Source organism: Tursiops truncatus, chromosome 2 (assembly GCF_011762595.2).
Source record: "Tursiops truncatus isolate mTurTru1 chromosome 2, mTurTru1.mat.Y, whole genome shotgun sequence".
Taxonomy (NCBI): domain Eukaryota; kingdom Metazoa; phylum Chordata; class Mammalia; order Artiodactyla; family Delphinidae; genus Tursiops; species Tursiops truncatus.
Window position 1 is genome coordinate 45,370,837 of NC_047035.1, and position 20,177 is coordinate 45,391,013.

At 40.4% G+C, this 20,177-nt stretch overlaps 1 protein-coding gene across 14 annotated transcripts in view; it reads right to left on the reverse strand.

Moving 5' to 3' along the window:
* Positions 1-16,081, reverse strand: part of KTN1 (kinectin 1) — a 118,421-nt gene extending 102,340 nt beyond the window's left edge. For 13 of the 14 annotated variants that reach the window (XM_073800430.1, XM_073800429.1, XM_019923717.3 and 10 more), the window contains exon 1: positions 15,949-16,059. The gene's annotated coding sequence lies outside the window, so the exon portion shown is untranslated. Of the gene's footprint in view, positions 1-15,948 lie in introns of all 14 variants that reach the window. The other variant, XM_019923678.3, reaches the window with a different exon arrangement.
* Between the last annotated feature and the right edge of the window lie 4,096 nt (positions 16,082-20,177).

Sequence of the window (20,177 nt, forward strand, 5' to 3'; positions counted from 1 at the left end):
CAGCCCCTTTATGCCAGCTGTTGTACTGTACCACTGTACTTTTCAATGTACTGTACCACAAGATTAAAAATGTTTTATTTTTTGTGTGAAAAGTATTATAAACCTATTAGAATACAGTATTATATAGCTGATTGTGTTAATTGGGTACCTAGGCTAACTTGGACTTATGAACAAATTAGACTTGTGAACACACTCTCAGAATGGAACTCGTTCGTATGTAGAGGACTTACTGTATTTATCTCGTCTCCTTCCATTCATCATCCCTGTATCTTTTATTATTCACTTTCTTGCAATTCTTAGAATTTGGGGTTGGAAAAACCAGGCAGTTGTCCTGTAAAGATTCTCAGTAGGAATTTTGTTGATGGCATCCCCACAGTATTAACAAGTTTTTTTGGTGTTTTGTTTTTGTTTTGTCTTCTATTTCCTATAAATTGGTAGTTAAATTTAAAGGCTAGATCAGATTCAGGATTATAACCTGAGGGCAAGACTAAGGCACAGACAGCATGGCATACTTCCAAAACGATGTATCTAGTATCTGGATATCTTTTTGTGATATTACCAACTATTGGTGATCTTCGCCTAGACATTATTCATTAGGAGATGCAAAATGGTGACATTCTAAGCCTATCACTGAGACTTCCCTGGTGGCGCAGTAGTTAAGAATCCACCTATCAATTCAAGGGACACAGGTTCGAGCCCTAGTCCAGGAAAATCCCACATGCCGTGGAGCAACTAAGCCCATGCGCCACAACTACTGAGCCCACGTGCCACAACTACTGAAGCCTGCACGCCTAGAGCCTGTGCTCCGCAACAAGAAAAGCCACCGCAATGACAAGCCCGCGCACAATGAAGAGTAGCTACTAGAGAAAGCCCGCGCGCAGCAACGAAGACCCAACACAGCCAAAAAAATATATAATAAATATAAAGTCTATCCATCTTTATTAGAATACATCTATAGAAAGAAACTTCTCTTATTTGGTCACCCAGAGATCCAATTCATATAAGAAAAGTAGGATAAATGCTTATTTTTCTTTACCTATCAAAACTGTCAAATAATGAGTTAGCCCAAGAGCAACTAAAGTATTTTTTTAAGTTTTAGCATCATTACGAACTCAAGGATTAAACATACTTGACTTGTTTCAATTCATTAGTTATTTTCTTTACTGATGTTCAAATTGTCCCTTTTTTAAATTTATTTTTTATTGAAGCACAGTTGAATTACAATGTTGTTTATTACTGCTGTACAGCAAAGTGACTCAGTTACACACATATATACATTCTTTTTCATATTCTTTTCCATTATGGTTTACCACAGGATATTGAATATAGCTCCCTGTGCTATACAGGACCTTGTTGTTTATCCATTCTATATATACCAGTTTGCCTCTGCTAATCCCAAACTCCCAATCAAACCCTCTCCTACCCCCTCCCACTTGGCAACCACCAGTCTATTCTCCATGCCCCTGATTGTTTCTGTTCCCAAGATAGGTTGATTTGTGTCATATTTTAGATTCCACATATAAGTGATATCATATGGTATTTGTCTTTCTCTTTGGCTTACTTCACTTAGTATGATAATCTCTAGTTGCATCCATGTCGCTGCAAATGGCATCATTTACTTCTTTTTATGGCTGAGTAGTATTCCATTGTATGTATGTACCACTTATTCTTTATCCATTCATCTGTCAATAGACATTCACGTTGTTTCCACGTCTTGGCTACTGTGAATAGTGCTGCTATGAACATAGGGGAACGTGTATCTTGTATCTTTTTGAATTATAGTTTTGTCTGAGTATCTGCCCAGGAGTGGGACTGCTGGATCATATGGTAATTCTTTTTTTAGTTTTCTGCAGAACTTCCATTGTTTTCCATAGTGGCTGCACCAACTTACATTCCCACCAACAATGTAGGAAGCTTCCCTTTTCTCCCTACCCTCTCCAGCATTTGTTATTTGCAGATTTTTTAATGATGGCCATTCTGACCGGCATGAGGTGGTACCTCATTGTAGTTTTGATTTGCATTTCTCTAATAACTAGCAATGTTGAGCATCTTTTCACGTGCCTATGGGTCATCTGTATTTCTTCTTTGGAGAAATGTTATTAAGGTCTTCTGCCCATTTTTCGATTGGGTTGGTTTTTTGTTGTCAAGTTGTATGAGCTGTTTGTATATTTTGGAAATTAATCCCTTGTCAGTAGCATCATTTGCAAACATTTTCTCCCATTCTGTAGGTTGTCTTTTTGTTTTGTTTATGGTTTCCTTTGCTGTGCAAAAGCTTGTAAGTTTGATTAGGTCCCATTTGTTTATTTTGGCTTTTATTTCTATTGCCTTGGGAGACTGACCTAAGAAAACACTGGTACAATTTATGTCAAAGAATGTTTTGTCTATGTTCTCTTCTAGGAGTTTTATGGTATCATGTCTTATGTTTAAGTCTTTAAGCCATTTTGGGTTTATTTTTGTGTATGGTGAGAGGGCACGTTATAACTTCTTTGATCTACATGTGGCTGTCCAACTTTTCCAACACCACTTGCTGGAGAGACTTCTTCCCATTGTATATTCCTTTTTTTTTTTTGGCTGCTCCGCGCAACATGCGAGATCTTAGTTCCCCAACCAGGGATCAAACCTGCACCCCCTACAGTGGAAGCATGGAGTTCTAACCACTGGACCACCAGGGAATCCCCTCCCATTGTATATTCTTGCCTCCTTTGTTGAAGATTAATTGATCGTAGGTGTGTGGGTTTATTTCTGGGCTCTCTATCCTGTCCATTGATCCATATGCCTGTTTTTGTGCCAGTACCATGCTTTGTAGTATTGTCTGAAGTCTGGGATGGTTATGGCTCCCAATTTGTTCTTTTTCTTCAGGATTGCTTTGGCAATTCTGGTCTTTTATGGTTCCATATGAATCTTAAAATTATTTGTTCTAGTTCTGTGAAAAAGGTCATGGGTAATTTGATAGGGATCACATTAAATCTGTGGATTGCTTTGGGTAGTATGGCAATTTTAACAATATTAACTCTTCCAATCCAAGAGCATGGGGTATCTTTCCATTTCTTTGCATCATCTTCAATTTCCTTTATTAATGTTTTACAGTTCTCAGCATATAAGTCTTTCACCTCCTTGGTGAGGCTTATTCCTAAGTATTTTATTTTGGGGGCTGCGATATCTAAAAGCATTGTTTTTTTTACATTCCCTTTCTGATATTTCATTGTTGGTGTAAAGAAACACAACCAATTTCTGTATGTTAATCTTGTATCCTGCTACCTTGCTGAATTCGTTTATCAGTTCTAGTAGTGTTTATGTGGAGTCTTCAGGGTTTTCTATATATAGTATCATATCATCTGCATATAATGAAATTGTCCCCCTTTTGACCAATGGGATCTTATTCAGGATGGCTCCTAGGTTGTTTTGACACTACCTTCATAGTTTTTAGTTGCTCTATTGCTTTCTGACAAGACATTCTAGGGGAAAAAAAAAAACTCGAGTTGCTCTCCTGGCATTCTCACCTTTGTACAATCCCCTCCATTAAGTATGAGTGGGACCTGTGACTTGCTTCTGATCAGTAAAATATGACAAAGGTGACAGAATGTTAAAAATGATTACATATACATAATTATATTACATAAGACTGTAACCCCTGTTAATAGGTCACTCTTTCTCTCCCTTACTGGCTTTGAAGAAAGCAGCTGCCATGTTGTAAGCTGCCTATGGAGAGGGTCATGAGGCAAGGACCTAAGAACAGCCTCCCAGACAACAGCCAACAAGAAACTAAGGCTTTCAGTTGGGCACCCTCCAAGGAACTGAATGCTGCCAACAAGCACATGAACTTGGAAGCAGATCTTTCCCCAGCTGAACTTCAGATGAGACCCCTGCCATGGACAACACCATAATAGCAGTTTTGTGAAACCCTGTAGCAGAGGACCCAGTTAAGGGGGTGGTGCAAATGTGTGTCACTGCAAGCCTCTGAGCTTGTGGTACTATTGATAATTAATATATGCAGGCTCATCTCCTACATTTCCTGCCTCAGACTTGGAAAATGCCCATTCTGAGCACTAGTTTACTTTTATTGTGAAAAGGTATTTAAAGACCACAATGTGAGCATCAAGACTGCTATTGAATTGGTCACTGTTTCTAGGCCTTTTAAGTCAACAGGGCCAGAAAATGCATACATTTCAATAAGTTAAGTTATTGCATGAGTGCATACAGAGGCTTCTACTCAAATTTAGTACTATAGGGTTTTTGGGGCTTCCCTGGTGGCGCAGTGGTTGAGAGTCTGCCTGCCGATGCACGGGACACGGGCTCGTGCCCTGGTCCGGGAAGATCCCACATGCCGCAGAGCGGCTGGGCCCGTGAGCCATGGCCGCTGAGGCTGCGCGTCCGGAGCCTGTGGTCCACAACAGGAGAGGCCCCAACAGTGAGAGAGGCCCGCGTAACGCAAAAAAAAAAAAAAAAAGGGATTTCCCTGGCAGTCCAGTGGTTAAGCCTTCGCCTTCTAATGCAGGGGGTGCGGGTTTGACCCCTAGTCGGGGAGCTGAGATCCCACATGCCTTGTAGCCAAAAAACCAAAACATAAAACAGAAGCAATATTGTAACAAATTCAATAAAGCCTTTAAAAAATGCTCCACATCATAAGTATTAAAAAAAAAACCTACATCTTCTTTAAATAATGCTAAAAGTTTGTTTTCAACAAAACCAATATATTCATTCATTTCAATTAGCCCACAATACATACATTACACAGTACTGAAATACAATGTATACATTGCCACCAAAATTATAATAGTTCAAGACTTGTTTTTCTTCTTTGCCATCCTTCCTGCACTCTCTTCCCAGGGTCTATTTCAGGGGGAATATCATCAGTGAGTCAAGTCACTGTCTTTTAAAGCCACTTGGCGGAGTTTCACTCTGGTATCCACCAAGTGAATACATGTAAAATTCATTTATTTTGTTTTACTTTTAATTTTTAGAGATCTAAAAAAATTTTTTAATAATTATGTAAAACATTTACATGGCTCCAAAGTCAGGTATAAAGAAAAAGGAAAATTCAGAACATAGTGTAGTGCTCTTCTACACTGTGTTCCTCTCCCCCATAACAAACTGTCATTTTTTTTAGATTTCATTCAATACTCTTCTAAACATGAGCATGTGCTCTCGCTCTCTCGTTCTCTCTCTCTCTCTCTCTATACACACACACACACACACACACACACACACACACATACACGCACAAACACACACACATCCTTATCTCCCTCTTTCTCAGTACATGATTTCACATTAGAAACACTTTCCACCTTGCATTTTTCTTTTAACTGTCCCAGAATAAACCTAGCTTGCAACTAGAGGAAGAGTGGGCCAGACACAAATGGTTTAAAAATAAATAAATAATTTGGAGGTGGGGGTGGGAATGATCACTTAGAAAAGCGTTAAAAAAAAAAAAACTCCACTTAAAATGAACTTAATAAACCAATAATCCAAAACATAGGAAGAAATCTAATGATGAGGAAGAAAAAAAAACCAATAAAAACATGAATTCACACCAGATGGTATTAGTTTTATGAAACAGTCTGACAAAAAAATTTTTTTAATTAATTAATTAATTTTTTTGCGGTACGCAGGCCTCTCACTGTTGTGGCCTCTCCTGTTGCGGACCACAGGCTCCGGACGCGCAGGCTCAGCGGCCATGGCTCACGGGCCTAGCCGCTCCGCGGCATGTGGGATCTTCCCGGACCAGGGCACGAACCCAGGCAACGGGAGAGGCCCGCCACCGTAAAAAAAAAAAAAAAAAAAAAATGAAAATTGTAAATACTGCCATGTAGACTCAATAGACAGAATAAACTCTAGGCTGGACCGTAGCAGAGGAACAAAGTAAATTGCTACACTGTACCAAATTCACCTGGTATAAGGCATAGAAAATTTTTTTTAAAAAAACTGAAAGAGCAATTAAAATACACAGAGAATAAAAAACTCCAACACAGGTCTACCAAAAGAGAAGAAAAGTAAAAATAAAAGAAGCAATATTTAAATAGCTGAGAATTTTCCAAAACTGAAGAAAGATCTGATTCCTCAGATTATATGTATACTCTGAGTATTAGCTGGATATAGAGAAATAGGTCCACAGTCACAGTGCACTACGGTAAAACTGCAAAATACCAAGCACAAGGAGCTGCAACTTTAAGAAAATAACTAACCAGACTACTTCACAACAAATGTCCATAACAACTTAAGAAAACCACATGCAAACACTGACTTGACTTCCCTGATTATTTACAAATCTATAATGTCATATGGGCGTTGGGGGAGAGTGAAGACTTCCAAGTTTACTAGATAGCTATCCATACCTTAACATTCTTAACATAATTATTTACCTATGACTCTAAAAGCAAGGTGTGGACAATACATAATACTAGTAACTCAAAAGATTTATTTCAAAGTATCTACTAAATTCACACATTTTAGTCCTTAAAAAAAAAACTGAAATGCTAAGTAGTGGAACTTCGGAGAAAAGAAAACAGCAGCATAGAAGGGAAGAAACAAAAATCAATTCCTGGGAAAACAGTTGTGAAAGGCAACATTGAACTTTATACCACAACATGCAAGAAAGAATACCTTTATAACCTTGAGGTAGGAAAGGATTTCTTAAACAAGACACAAAGACACAAACCATAAAAGAGAAATCCTGAGAAATTCAACTAAATTAAAATGTTTAACTTTTATTAACAAAGAAACCATACAAAAGTGAAAACGACAAGCCACAAAATGGGAAGACATTTGTGATACATGATCCGCAGAGAATTAGAATTCAGAACATATAAAGAACTCCTATCAAAAAGAAAAACAAACCCAACAGTCATTTCTGAGAAAAGGAAACAAAAATGGCCAGGAAACATCTGAAAAGACATCTCCCCTCAGTAAGCAAAAATGCACAAACTACGAGATATCAATTCAACCCAACAAGCTGTCTAACTTTAGTATTTACCAACATCAAGTACAGTAGACCTTTGAACAACATGGGAGTGAAATGTGAGGGTCTTATATACAGATTTTTTTCAATAGTAAATACTACAGTACTATACAACGTGCAGTTAGTTTAATCTGTGGATGCCAAACCATGGATTGAGAGGAACAGGGTAGATATGGCGGGCCAACTATAAATTATAGGCAGAATTTCAACTGCACAGAGGTCAACATCCCAAACCCCACCGAGTTTTTCAAGGGTCAACTGTATAGACCAGAATGTGGAGCCATCACATGTATACACTAGTGAGGAGAATAAACTGGTACAATTATATTGGAAAACAACACAGCGCTACCTACAGTAAGGCTGAAAATGCACCTCTCCTACAATGCAGCAATTCCACTCCTATCTAGGTTATGGTCTGACACAATTTACTCAAACTGCAAACCTCAACACTAGTGGGTAGCAAAAATCAACTCAGTGGGTCTTGATTAGCATTTCTATTCTTAATGAAACAAACTAGTATCACATGAGGTTTTTTTCCCAAGAAACTTTGTTACATATGTATACATCTGATAATGTATTGAGTCTCATAACGTAAAATTTATTTCTTATTGTAAGTAGTAACAAAAAAGTTTTTTAAAACACGATACTAGAGACAGTAGGGATGCAAGTGCACCAAGAGACCTATACAAGGTATTCATAGCAGAACTGTTTATAATAGCAAAAGAAAACTGCAAACTACCCAAGTGCCCATCAACAGATAACAAACAAGGTGGCAAATATACATACAATGAAATTCCAGGTAGAAGTGAAGTGAATGAATTAGAGCTATATACAAGATGGTGGAAGAATATTTGGACAATAAAGTTGAGGAGAAAAAGGAAGTTGCAAATAAACTCATACAGAAGGATCCCATTTACAGTGTTCAAAAACAAAACAGAAAAAAAAAGATACCAAAAGGGATTATACACCACAGTAACTGAAACTATACCCAGAAATGAAAATACCAAATCATATGAGAAGCTTGAGAAATTCACTTCACAGAAATCATGTTCAGCCAACCTGAGATATCCAGGTTAGGAAAACTATGTAAAATAATTATGGAACACATTTCAAACGAACATGACTTCCCAATAAACTAATCAAGTACAGGCCAAAAGCACACAAATGAATTCAACCTGTGCATGGATATTAAAAATTTAAAGGACTTCCCTGGTGGCACAGTGGTTAAGAATTCGCCTGCCAACTCAGGGGACATGGGTTCAAGCCCTGGTCCGGGAAGATCCCACATGCCACGGAGCAACTAAGCCCACGAGCCACAACTACTGAGCCCGTGTGCCACAACTAATGAAGCCCCCACGCCTAGAGCCCGTGCTCCACAACAAAAGAAGCCACTGCAATAAGAAGCCCAAGCACCGCACGAAGAGTAGCCCCCGCTCACCGCAACTAGAGAAAGCCCACGCACAGCAACAAAGACCCAATGCAGCCAAAAATCAATAAATAAAAATAAATTTATTTTTTAAAAAATTTAAGGAAACACTTTAAATGTTCAACAACATAGCATTCAGAACACTGGAGAGCTTTCAAAGTACAGCCTAGCTTGTTCAAATTTACTTCAAAGGTAACCAGATGTAAACATATGCAATCACTAAATAATGTATGTATATATTTCACTCAGAACACTTACATTGCTGATCAACAAGATTAACTAGTACTAAGAAGTACTTTGGCTGAAATTCGTGCATTAAATTTTGTTTGCCATCCCACTCCCAAGAGTAAACCTGAAACCCTTATTCTTGAAGTCTCACTTTCCATGGCATTGCACGTAAATCAACTAGCCATGCTAATGGAGAAGGCAGATGGCACAAATGACAAGTAAAGCAATTGGCAAAATTAGCAGTAATCCAAGTCAAGAAGTTTCAAATTCTAGCCTCAAGTTTGTTTGTTTGAATACATGCAAATTTTAACATTATTAGTTTGACTTTCTCATGATCTGTTTAATCAGTGGTGTCTGAAAGGAACGATACGACTTTCCTAAGTCATTATTTAAGCCTTAAAGGAACGTATTACATGCCTTTTTGTATTTGGACAATGCTTTTTTTAATCATTATTTCTTACTCCAGATCTGTCATTTAAATATGGCTAGATATGGAGAGTTCCTTAAAATACGTGATATATCTAGCTCCTCACTTATATAATTGCCATGTAGGTAATTTATAGTTAAATTATGAAGTACTTTTTCAAAAAAATGAAAACTGTGAACTGAAATAATTATATAATATTTCCTATTAAAGTATCCATATTTGAAAAAAAAATGACAAGTAAAGCAGAAGGCTCAATGAGTCCCAATCATTTTCAAACATCAGGCAATTTATTCATTCATTAAACTGAGCACTACCTAAGTGTGAGAAATATAGTTCACAGTGGTGAGCAAGAGTTCCCACCTCATAGTGCTTATATTCTTAGAGGTGAAACAGATATCAAGCATATAAATAAACAAGCATATATTATAATGTTAGGTAATAACTGATCATGAAGTGAAGAAAAATAAGGCTGAGACAAAGAATAAAGATTCATTCTGGTGATCAGGGTTGGCCTTTCTGAAATAACCACTGAGCAATGCCTACAAGATCACACGGCAGTAAAACTCATAACGCTACACAGGAATTAAGACTGAAAATTTTTCTTGTAAATTAAAAAGATCATAGTCTACCTATTGCTTTCTCTATAAAACACTTTATAGCATTTGGTTTTAAATGGCTTTTACTATTTTCTCTCCTTGGAAAACTTTAAGTTCTCAAATTTAAGTCACTAGCTTTAAGAGTTAATCCTCTAACTCCAGGGGAAAGAAATCTTTATAACCTTCATGTAGCTTTCTAATACCTAACATCAGACAACTGCACATGGACAAGTGCCTTACTCTTTTTTTCAGAAAGCATTCTTACGAAACAACTCAATGTATGAGAATGGGCTCTAGAGTCAGAATATCTAGTTCAAATTCAGGTTCCTCCTTTTACTTGCTCTGTGTCTTTGGACAAATTATTTAACCTGCCTCCCTCGTTTCCACCAAATACTATCTATCTCATAAGGTTGCAGAGAGGATAAATATGATACTATACATATTTACAAAGCCTTACAACAAATAAGCACTCTAATGTTAGCTATCACTTATGTAGCAACTACTAAGATAATATAAGCAAGGCAAATGAGTTTCCTGCAAGTAAATCCACACATACAGTAAGTGGTATTAACTAGCAAAGCCAAATTCAAACCCAAGTTCTTCAGACTCCCTAGCAACCACACTCTTTCCACTTACACCACACATTATACAATTAAAGAACTGAGCAATAAGAAATTTGCACAAACCTTAGAATTAATAAGGTCTAAGACCTGCAGATCTCCTAACTACTGACTTCCAGACCAGACTGTTCCCTTAGCAACTTAAATGACTCATGTGTAAGAGTAAATAATGATCATCCCACATTTTCCAGTGAGAATGTAGCATAACATCAGGTCTCTTGACAGACAATGTAATTACTAAAAATCATATAAGTTCTGATAACTAATTGCAGATGTCACTCAGATCCAAAAATAAAGAAATGTGGATAAATGACATTCTTCTCTAGTAATGGCAGGCAGCTAGGATCCTATGGCCCCCATGAAAACGATTCAATATGGAAGCTATCTTAAAGGACCTCTCACTGGATTAAATGACATTTCTCCCCTTGGTTAAAAATACATGGGCTAGTGTCTACAGAAAGCTAAATGCTTCTGGCTAGCAACCTACTCACCTACACATTTGCTTATTTCTATAAATCGATTAAATGACAGAATAAAGACAAAGCTGTTATTTCTACAAAAACAAAGTTAAATCCTTTGGAAGGCCTTGATAAGGATTGGAAAAATCTAGAATGATTTTGAATTCGAATGTTTCATTACACTAAAAAAAAGCAATACTAGAAATTACGCTTTTAAGGAATGATGTATAGAAAAAAGATCAGGAGACCCCCTACTCAAAGACAAGAGATTGATCCAAATAAAAAAGAGAGGCAAGGGCTTCCCTGGTGGTGCAGTGGTTGAGAGTCCGCCTGCCGATGCAGGGGACACGGGTTCGTGCCCCGGTCCGGGAAGATCCCACATGCCGCAGAGCGGCTGGGACCCGTGAGCCATGGCCGCTGAGCCTGCGCGTCCGGAGCCTGTGCTCTGCAACGGGAGAGGCCACAACGGTGAGAGGCCCACATACAGCAAAAAAAAAAAAAAAAAAAAAGAGAGGCAAATAAAAGTAAGTAAATGCTTAAAATTAAAACGAAGTGCACAGATACCTCGAGTTCTTGCTTTAACCAACTTTTTATATTACCTAACTAATAGTCCTAATCACGTGAGACAGGTAAGACGGTCTCCGCCACATTTAAACATCACTCCCTCCACCAAGGGGTTCCCAAAGGTTCCCTGCCACTTTTCTTCTGCTCTCTGACTGTTCCTAGGAAAGGAGCAAACTGAAAACTACATGTGTCCAAAAATGAGGTATGCATCACAGTAAAAAAAAAAAAACAACAAAAAACTGTAGGATAAAGATTTTAATTCACTTGTAATGAACACATCTTTAATAAATCTTTATTGAGCACCTGTTATGTGCCAAGCACTGCCCTAAACCCTTAGAATCCATCAATAAACAAAAGGAGACAAAAAGCCCTGTCCTCATAGAGGTTACGTTATAGCGTACGTCTGGGGGCAGAGAGAAGAGATAATAAACACGATCAACAAGGAAATTATATAGTTTGTTGAAAGGTGACAACTGCTATGTAAAACAGAACAGGGTACAGAGATCATAAGTAGGGAAGTGCAGCTTTAAATAGAAGGCAGATCGTTTTGAAAAACATTTCAAGAGCAAAGACTTGAAGGAGACAAGGCAATCAGTCATGTAGATACCTTACAGAAAAAATGATTGAAGAAGGGGTAACAGCCAGTGTAAAGGCTCTAAGACAGCTGAAATAAGCAAGACGTAGAGTAGTACCTAACTTAGGAGAGATAAGGGAGGATGGGGAGAGTAGGAGTATCCAGATTCTGTAAGACCTTGTAGACCATAAGTACTTTGGATTTTACTCTGCATATGGGAAGTCACTGCAGGGTTCTGAGGAAAGAAGTGGTATGATCTGGCTGCTCTGTTGAAAAAGACTGTAGAGAGCTAGGATAGAAGCAGAGAAACCCATTAGAGGTTAACTGCAGAAATCTAGGCAAGAGAGAGAAGATTGGTTTGGACTAGCCTAATGAGTAATGGAGGTGGTAAGAAGTGATTTGATTCTGGATATATTTTCAAGGTAAGATTGAGCCAAGAATGCCAAGTATGAATGAGATAAGTCAGGGATGACTCCATTTTTCTTTTCACCTGAATACTGGATAGAACTGCCATCTAATAAGATGGATCAGCCTGCCCCTACAGCAGGTTTAAAGAGGAACATGGAATTTTAGTTTGAGTTTACTACTTTACATCCAAACAGAAATTCAGAACAGGTCGTACAGAATACAGGAGGTAAATCTGGGCTGTAGATATAAAAATGGAAGCCATCAGCATATAGGTATCTAAAGCCATGACACTGGATGAAATCACCAGAGGAGTATAAAAAGAAAAGTGAACCAAGGATTGAGCACTTCAAGAATGAGAACGAATCGTAAACACAGAATGAGCAGAGCAATTAGTGAGAAGAGAAACCCAAAAAGCAATGTCCTGGAAGGAGGGGAGTATAAACAATTCATTTAAGTTCCACTTAGTGTACAAATCACTTTGCTGAAACTAGACTTGAGGTTAGAAGCTCTTAATCAGCCTGTAGTAGTTAAGGTGATAGGTGAAATACTAAAGCACAACTTTTTTTAAAAGGAGGTCACTTCTTACACATTTCCTAGGAATATTAGATTTCCTACTGGAATCATTACTAAAACTATTCTTAGTACTAAAAGTATACTATTTTGCCTATTTTATCTTTTTAAGATAAAACCAATTAAAAACGTATACCATTTTAAAAATTAATTTTAAAAGCCTAAATAACACTGCAATCAAACTCAAAGACCAAAAAAACCATTTAAACACCAATTAAACACCCTGGCATGCAAACAGTTATAAACTGTCATTACTTTTCTCTTTCTAGAGCTCACATACAGAAGGTTAAGTTAAATCAAACTCCTTAGTTATGGTACTAAAGGCTTTTCCTCTTTCTGTTTAATTTTCTGTTTACAGAAAAAAATAGCTTACATTCTTATCTAAACCAATGTTTAACCTGTGCTTTGTACATAAACTACACTTTTATGATCAGAACACCCAAAGTCATGTTCACAAAAACTGAAAGAGGAAGCAATGAAACTCAACTTTATTTATGCATAAAAGTGATCACTTCTAAAGAAACAATTACTTGCTTCTAGCCTCTAAGTATCCTCTGGATTTACCTTCAAAATAACTAAAAACATAAACAGTACACAGAAAAAGCAGCTTATAAGATGTTATCCTCAAACGTTCGAATGTTCTTGAAAAGCATAGTCTCTCTTCATTTCCTTTTTACACATTAGGTCAGATTCCTAAGAAACCCATACCATTACGTTTATTAACAACTTAAATTTTTTACAAAGTATTGTGAGATCTTTTAGATTAAAACTTTCTTTGCTATAAAAAATTATAATAAGTATGCAATTAAAAATATACCTTCCATACATTTCAAGTAAAATTCAAGATAAGTTCCCCACAGTATCAATCTTAACACAAGTCCTTTAAAGTTAAGCCTCAAAAAAGCCTTCACTTCTCAGGCCCTTTATAAAAGTCATACTGGGGCTTCCCTGGTGGCGCAGTGGTTGACAGTCCGCCTGCCGATGCAGGGGACACGGATTCGTGCCCCGGTCCGGGAAGATCCCACATGCCGCGGAGCGGCTAGGCCCGTGAGCCATGGCCGCTGAGCCTGCGCGTCCGGAGCCTGTGCTCTGCAACGGGAGAGGCCAAAACAGTGAGAGGCCCGTGTACCACAAAAAAAATAATAATAATAAAATATAAAAGTCATACTGGCTGTCCTTTAACATCTAATTATTAAAATGTTCTCCCTACTAAAAGCAGGTTAAAGCCTACAAACTGGAAGGAGGCTTGGAGTGAGAGACAGATGAAAACACTTGCATCAAGCAGAAGAGACTATGATATTAAAGGAGGATACAGAAAATACTAAACTGGAAACACATTCATAAATTAATGGCTCTTCATGTTGACCCTGAGCCATCAAGAAAGGGTTATATAATACTCAATACCCTTTATAATTTTAAAGTGTTTAATATTTTTAAGAAAAAATTTCATCAGGCTTTGTTATATTTTAAGTTTCAATATGAATCTCACAAAGGTAAATAGAACACTTCACTCTCCAAGTGCACCTGATAGAGTTGGTTACACTGCTAAGGCTGCAAAATTAGAAGAGATTTCTAACTCAGTGTTGGGGGGAGGGTAAGAGGGATGAATTAATGAATTTTCCTTAGAATCTACAAACAATAAACCCAGTTATTTCTTGTTAGATCCCTAAACAAGAGGATATGGGGAGTCGGGGGCGGGGCGGGGGCTTGTTTATCAGAGAACACATTAAATATGAAAGTATTTATAGCAAGGTATGTCTACCCAAAACACAGAGCAATTCAAGAGTACTCCAGTGTTATTCTTGGGACAATAATAACAGTCTCATCAGCAACTACTTTAGCCAGACTGGAGACAGTGATGCCATTCACCTGCTAGGTGAGGTAAGGAGAAGTGCAACCTAATTAACCAAGAATTCAAACTTTAAGACAATTCCTACACAATTCAGAATGCTTAGTTCACCCCAAGGTGTTTACCTTTAGCAGGCTACGGGTGTCTAAATTTCTCAAGGGTTTCCACAAAGCGTCTCAAAAAAAGCACAACTTTGAACCGTTAACTTCAACTGCAGCTTTTTAAGCAGTGCTTATTCAGATACCTGCTAAGAAATCCTTTTCTGGAATAGGCGCAACCATGAATTTAGATTCCTGCTTCCTCCCACAAGGAAGAGCTAAGATTAAACAGCCCGCTCTTGAACCTAATCAGGGTGCAGCTGGCCGAGGTTAGGATGCCGCTCCCCGCGTCTGGGGATGCCGGTCTCTGGTACACATGCTGCCTCACGACCGACGCGCGGTGCTGCACATGCCACACCAGTTGTCGGATTACCGTACGACTTTTCTAGGCTGCCGGCTGGGTTTTCTGCCGAGGTCCCCAACGCCAAAAATCTCATTGTTGGAAACTGAGGGGGGAGGGGGAATCAGTAAGGAAGACACACCCCTCAGGGAGAGGAAGGATAACTTCCCCCGTCTCGAGGGCGGTCCACAGATTTTTCCAAACTCTGCCCTCACGCTGCTTTCCCATGGCCAACCGCCCCTCTCTAGGACCCGGGGGCGAGCACAGGGCGGCGGAAGGGGGCACTGGAAGGGCCGAAAGCCGCTTCACCAAGTACCCCGAGAGCGGCGAGGACTGGAATTCCAGCATGGCGTAAGCGTGGCCCAGCTCCCGCCCAGGGAGGCCTCCGGGGACGCGCTCCCTCAGTCCCCCGGCCGAGGATACGGTAATCCGCCTTCCTTCCCGGGGGCCCTCACGCCCAACTAAAAATAGGTGTCTCGGTCACCCCAAGGCCCTCTGCGGCCGACCTCACCCTCGGGAGACGTCCTCGGACAAGACGCCGCAGCGGAACAGGGGTCGGGCCCGCGGCGGCCCGGCGAGGCCGCGAGGCCGCTCGGAGCCCGCCAGCCTTAGTGGCCCGGCCCAAGCAGGAGCCCGGCGGCGGCGACCCGGCGCCCGAGGCCTACCCGGCGGGGGCGGCAGCAGGCGGTGTCCCGGCCCCACGGCCGCACCCCCCCCCCCCCGCCCGACGCGGCCCTCCCGTCTGCCTGGGACCCCGCGGCCAGCGCAACCCTCCCCTCTCCGCGGTCCCCGCGGCCGGAGCCTGGGCCCGGCGCGGCCCGCTCTCCCTTACCCTGCGCGGCCGGGGAAGGATACCAGAAAGACGCGGCGGCGCCGGCAGTACAGCCCGAGCCGCCAGCTCCAAGTGGCCGCCGCCGCCGCAGTACCTCAGGTGCCGTCGCGCCGCCCGGCAGGAAACGGGCGGTTTCGGGGCGGGGCGGCCCCGGCACGTCCCGGCGTCTGGGCCGGCAGTGCCCGGAGACCGGCCCCTTAAAGGGACAGGCGTCGCCGCTTCGGACCCCGCGCGCTCTCCCGCGCGCTCGGGTAAGTCCCAGCGTTCGGCGGGCTCGGGATTCCGGGGCTTTCCTCCCGAGATGACGTCCCGCAGCTAGGTGGAAGGTGGGAGCTCTGGGGCTCGAGGCGCAGCGGAGTTCCCTTCGTCCGGGGGCCCTGCTCTCTCTCTCTCTGTCCTTCCCCCAAAGCTGGTTTCGTCTTGCATGGCCCTCCAACCTGGCCCCTCAGACTGGATTTTTTTTTTTTTCTCTTCTTTATGATTTTCTTTTTTTGAATTTTTGAATTTTATTTTATTTTTTTATACAGCAGGTTCTTATTAGTTATCCATTTTATACATATTAGTGTATATATGGATTTTTTTTATCACTAGAAAACGAAATCATCCGTTCCTCTGTCTCCAGAGTTTCTCTCTGAATTCTCCTTCGGGCATCCCTGGAGCCAAAGAGAGAGAGAAATTTTAAACGGACCCAAGTAAATTGTGTGCAAATATTGTGAAGCTGTTGTGTCTGCCAGCCGATGGCCATTCATTAAGCCCGAGTAAATAACTTTAAGCTGCAGAAGAAAGGAAAGGTTGGCCAGAATCCCTGCTTATTAGTTTGCTCTTTGCTAAAGGAATGATAGCTATCTTCCTGGTCCACTGGCAAACGAGATGTGTTTATTACTTACTTCTTATCAATCTCTCCCAGAATGCTAGGCATTGTCCAGAACATATACAAAACACCTACAGGCTCTCCTCAAATGTTATGAGAGTTCAAAATAATTCAAAACCTTTTAGAGGGTGGATAGAGACACATAAAATTAGGACTCATCACTAACACCTCCCGCTACATACTGACAAAGGGGAACAAGACCAATTTTTAAGTAATGAACGTCAGAACAGTTCCTGCACCACCTTTATATGGGCTGGCTAAAAATGTACTGTACATCTGAATTCTAATTATTTTTTGTCAGAGCTTTCTAGAGCACCTCCAAAGTACACATGAAAACTGAACAGTATGTGGTAGCCTGAGATGTTGAGAATTCTGCCAGTCTTCAGCCACTGTGTTCTCCAATGATGCATTCTGTCTTATTTTAACTCCAGAAGCGCCACCCTCTTTTTTCTTTCTCAGTAGGGTTACTCAGCACCTCAGCGGTTCCAGTGCCCTCAAAGCAATCTATCTCTAAACCTCTGGCTGTCTCCTGAGCCTGCGATAAAGGATCCAGCTTCACTGAAGAGGGTAGCCATTAGTCTCTTAATACAAAGAGGGGAAATGTATCATTCCTATAGAGGAGTTTAAGGACTCTTGATTAGCCTACAAACAACCATCTAATTTCCTCTGGTTGGTACTAAAGCAGATTTTAGGTTAGAATTTTAAAATTCTATCATTTTTATGATTTCAGTAAAACCTCAGTGTCATTTTAGAAACAGTAATTTTTAGGTACATTTGTACATAAGACAAGAAGTGGATGGAACTTAGGGACATGTTTACCCTAAATATACCACTTCTTATGGTCAGGGATCACTTATTTTTGTGTTCCATAGTTTGAAACAAAAAAAGCGTAAATGTGTCAGCTATTTCAACTTCTCTGAGTGATTGAACTTTGACTTTGAAAGGGAAGTGCCTGGATACTTCATTCTTCAGTATAAGCTTCATATTTATTCACGTAAAAACAAAGCCTTACTAGAACTGTTATGCATGATAAGCCCTATTAGGAATTAAGACCTGCCCTCTAAGTTTTGAAGTATAGTATAATATAATATCATTAACTATAATTAACAGATATAAATAACCTAAGATATAATTAACCTTGGTTGCTGCTTACTACTCTCAATGTTACTGAAGAAGCAACTAACTTGCTAACAACGATTAGCACTCCCAACATCTGAAGTATCTCTAGTGGTTAACAACTAAGAAATTAAATTTTATTGAAAATGATAAAGTGTAACACTATTACCTGAAGAGTATTCTTGCTCACTCTCTCTTGCTCACTCTCTCTTTCTCAAGTGCAATTTACTGGCGATTGCCTTCTGACTTCTAGTGTGTAATAACTTTTATCTAATTTTGGAAAAGTTTTAAAGACACACAGTACCTATCTCTCTAGCAGATAGAGAGAAAGCAGGCTATTCCTGTTTTTTCCAGGGAAGATTTCCCAGAAGTGGTGAGTTCTGTAGAGATTTGAGTAATATATGAGTAACGTATTACACCTCCTACTCCACCATTTCAGGGATGGCAGAGATGAAAGTATAATAGAAGCATTTCACAGAACTGAAAGAAAAAGGAAGATTCCAGGTCCACCTTTTCCACCCAAATAATGGAGTGGGGAAGTTTATACAAACATCTGCAACTGGAGATCTAGATGTAATCAGCTATTCTAACAAAGTATCTGGCACATAACTGTGCTTATGAGAGGTCTGCATTGTTCCCGTTGACATGTAATCTCTTCAAGCATATGGCATTCAAATGCTTTCATAACAGACTAAAGGTGACCATAAATCATTTGCCACTCTTTACATGGACAGGTGGGATCTGTGCCCCTCCCTTTGATTCTGGGAGGGCTCTGTGACTGACGTGACTAATAGGATATGCCAGAAGTAACACTGTGCCAATTTCTGGGCCCAGACTGTAAGAGACAGGCAATTTCACTTCCTGTCTCTTGGAACCATTGATCTTAGAGCCCTAAGCTGCCATGTGAGAAGTCCAACTACCTTGCTGGAGAGACCATGTGGAGAGGCCTTGAGACTACATGGGGAGGAAGAGAGAACCAGCTGGGCCCAGCCTTCCAACTGTCCCCACCAAGGTGCCAGACATATGAATGAAGGCTTCTGGAGCCCCAGACCATCCATGCCACAAGCTAAATACCACTAAGTGATCCCAGTCAGTACTACACGGAGCAGAAGAACCACTCAGCCAAGCCCTACTTGAATTTCTGACTCCATATAATTTTTATGATTTTTGGATGGTTTGTTATGCAGTAATAGATAAGCCGCACATCTTTCTTCCACTTCTAAATAGCTGCAAGAAATTTTAGTCTTATTTAAGCAGAAGGGAGTTTCCACTTTGCCCATACAATCCCAAGACATCACTGGGGACTTTCAAGGGAAATTTGGGCAGGAATAAGTAGGGAGGTAAAACTACTTTGTAGCATAATTTAACATTATTGAAGGCACCTTCATGTCTTCTATCTTCAAAGGCTGCCAGTGATTGGAAACTGGTGGATTAAATGAGGAAAGAGGAGCCAGTATTTCTTCCGCATGTGCACGGTGCAGGTGTTTAACGTAATTAGCACACACGATTGTCCAAACAACCCCATAGGACTAGGCTTACGCTGAATAACTAACTACCTCAAGAACACAGAGCTCAAAAACTAGCACCTGGGGCTTCCCTGGTGGCGCCAGTGGTTGAGAGTCTGCCTGCCGATGCAGGGGACACGGGTTCGTGCCCCGGTCCGGGAAGATCCCACATGCCGCGGAGCGGCTAGGTCAGTGAGCCGTGGCCGCTGAGCCTGCACATCCAGAGCCTGTGCTCCGCAACGGGAGAGGCCACAACAGTGAGAGGCCCGCATACCGCAAAAAAAAAAAAAACGCAGCACCTGAACCCAGATCTATTTGATTCCAATTCCCATGCATGTGCCACTGCAACATGTTGACTCCCAAAGTATAAACTTTTAGGTACACAAACAAAATGTGAGTTTTCATTTATGTATAGGATTCTCTTACTTATGATATCTTTTTTGTCATTAGTATAAACAATGAGCAGATAGATAACACTAAATTAAATCAACAATATTAAATTGGCTGCCAGCCAGCATCATGTAAACTCTTCTTACCAAAATAATACAGTATTGAAATATGTACATTTTGTCCAAATACACCTAGCAATTGGAAGAAACAATCTTTAAACTCTCTGATTCTTTTTTTTTTTTTTTTTTGGCCTCGCCTTGTGTCATGCAGGATCTTAGTTCCCCCAACCAGGGATCGAACCAGGGATCTTCACAGCATGCTTGAATAATGGATACTACGCTTTTACT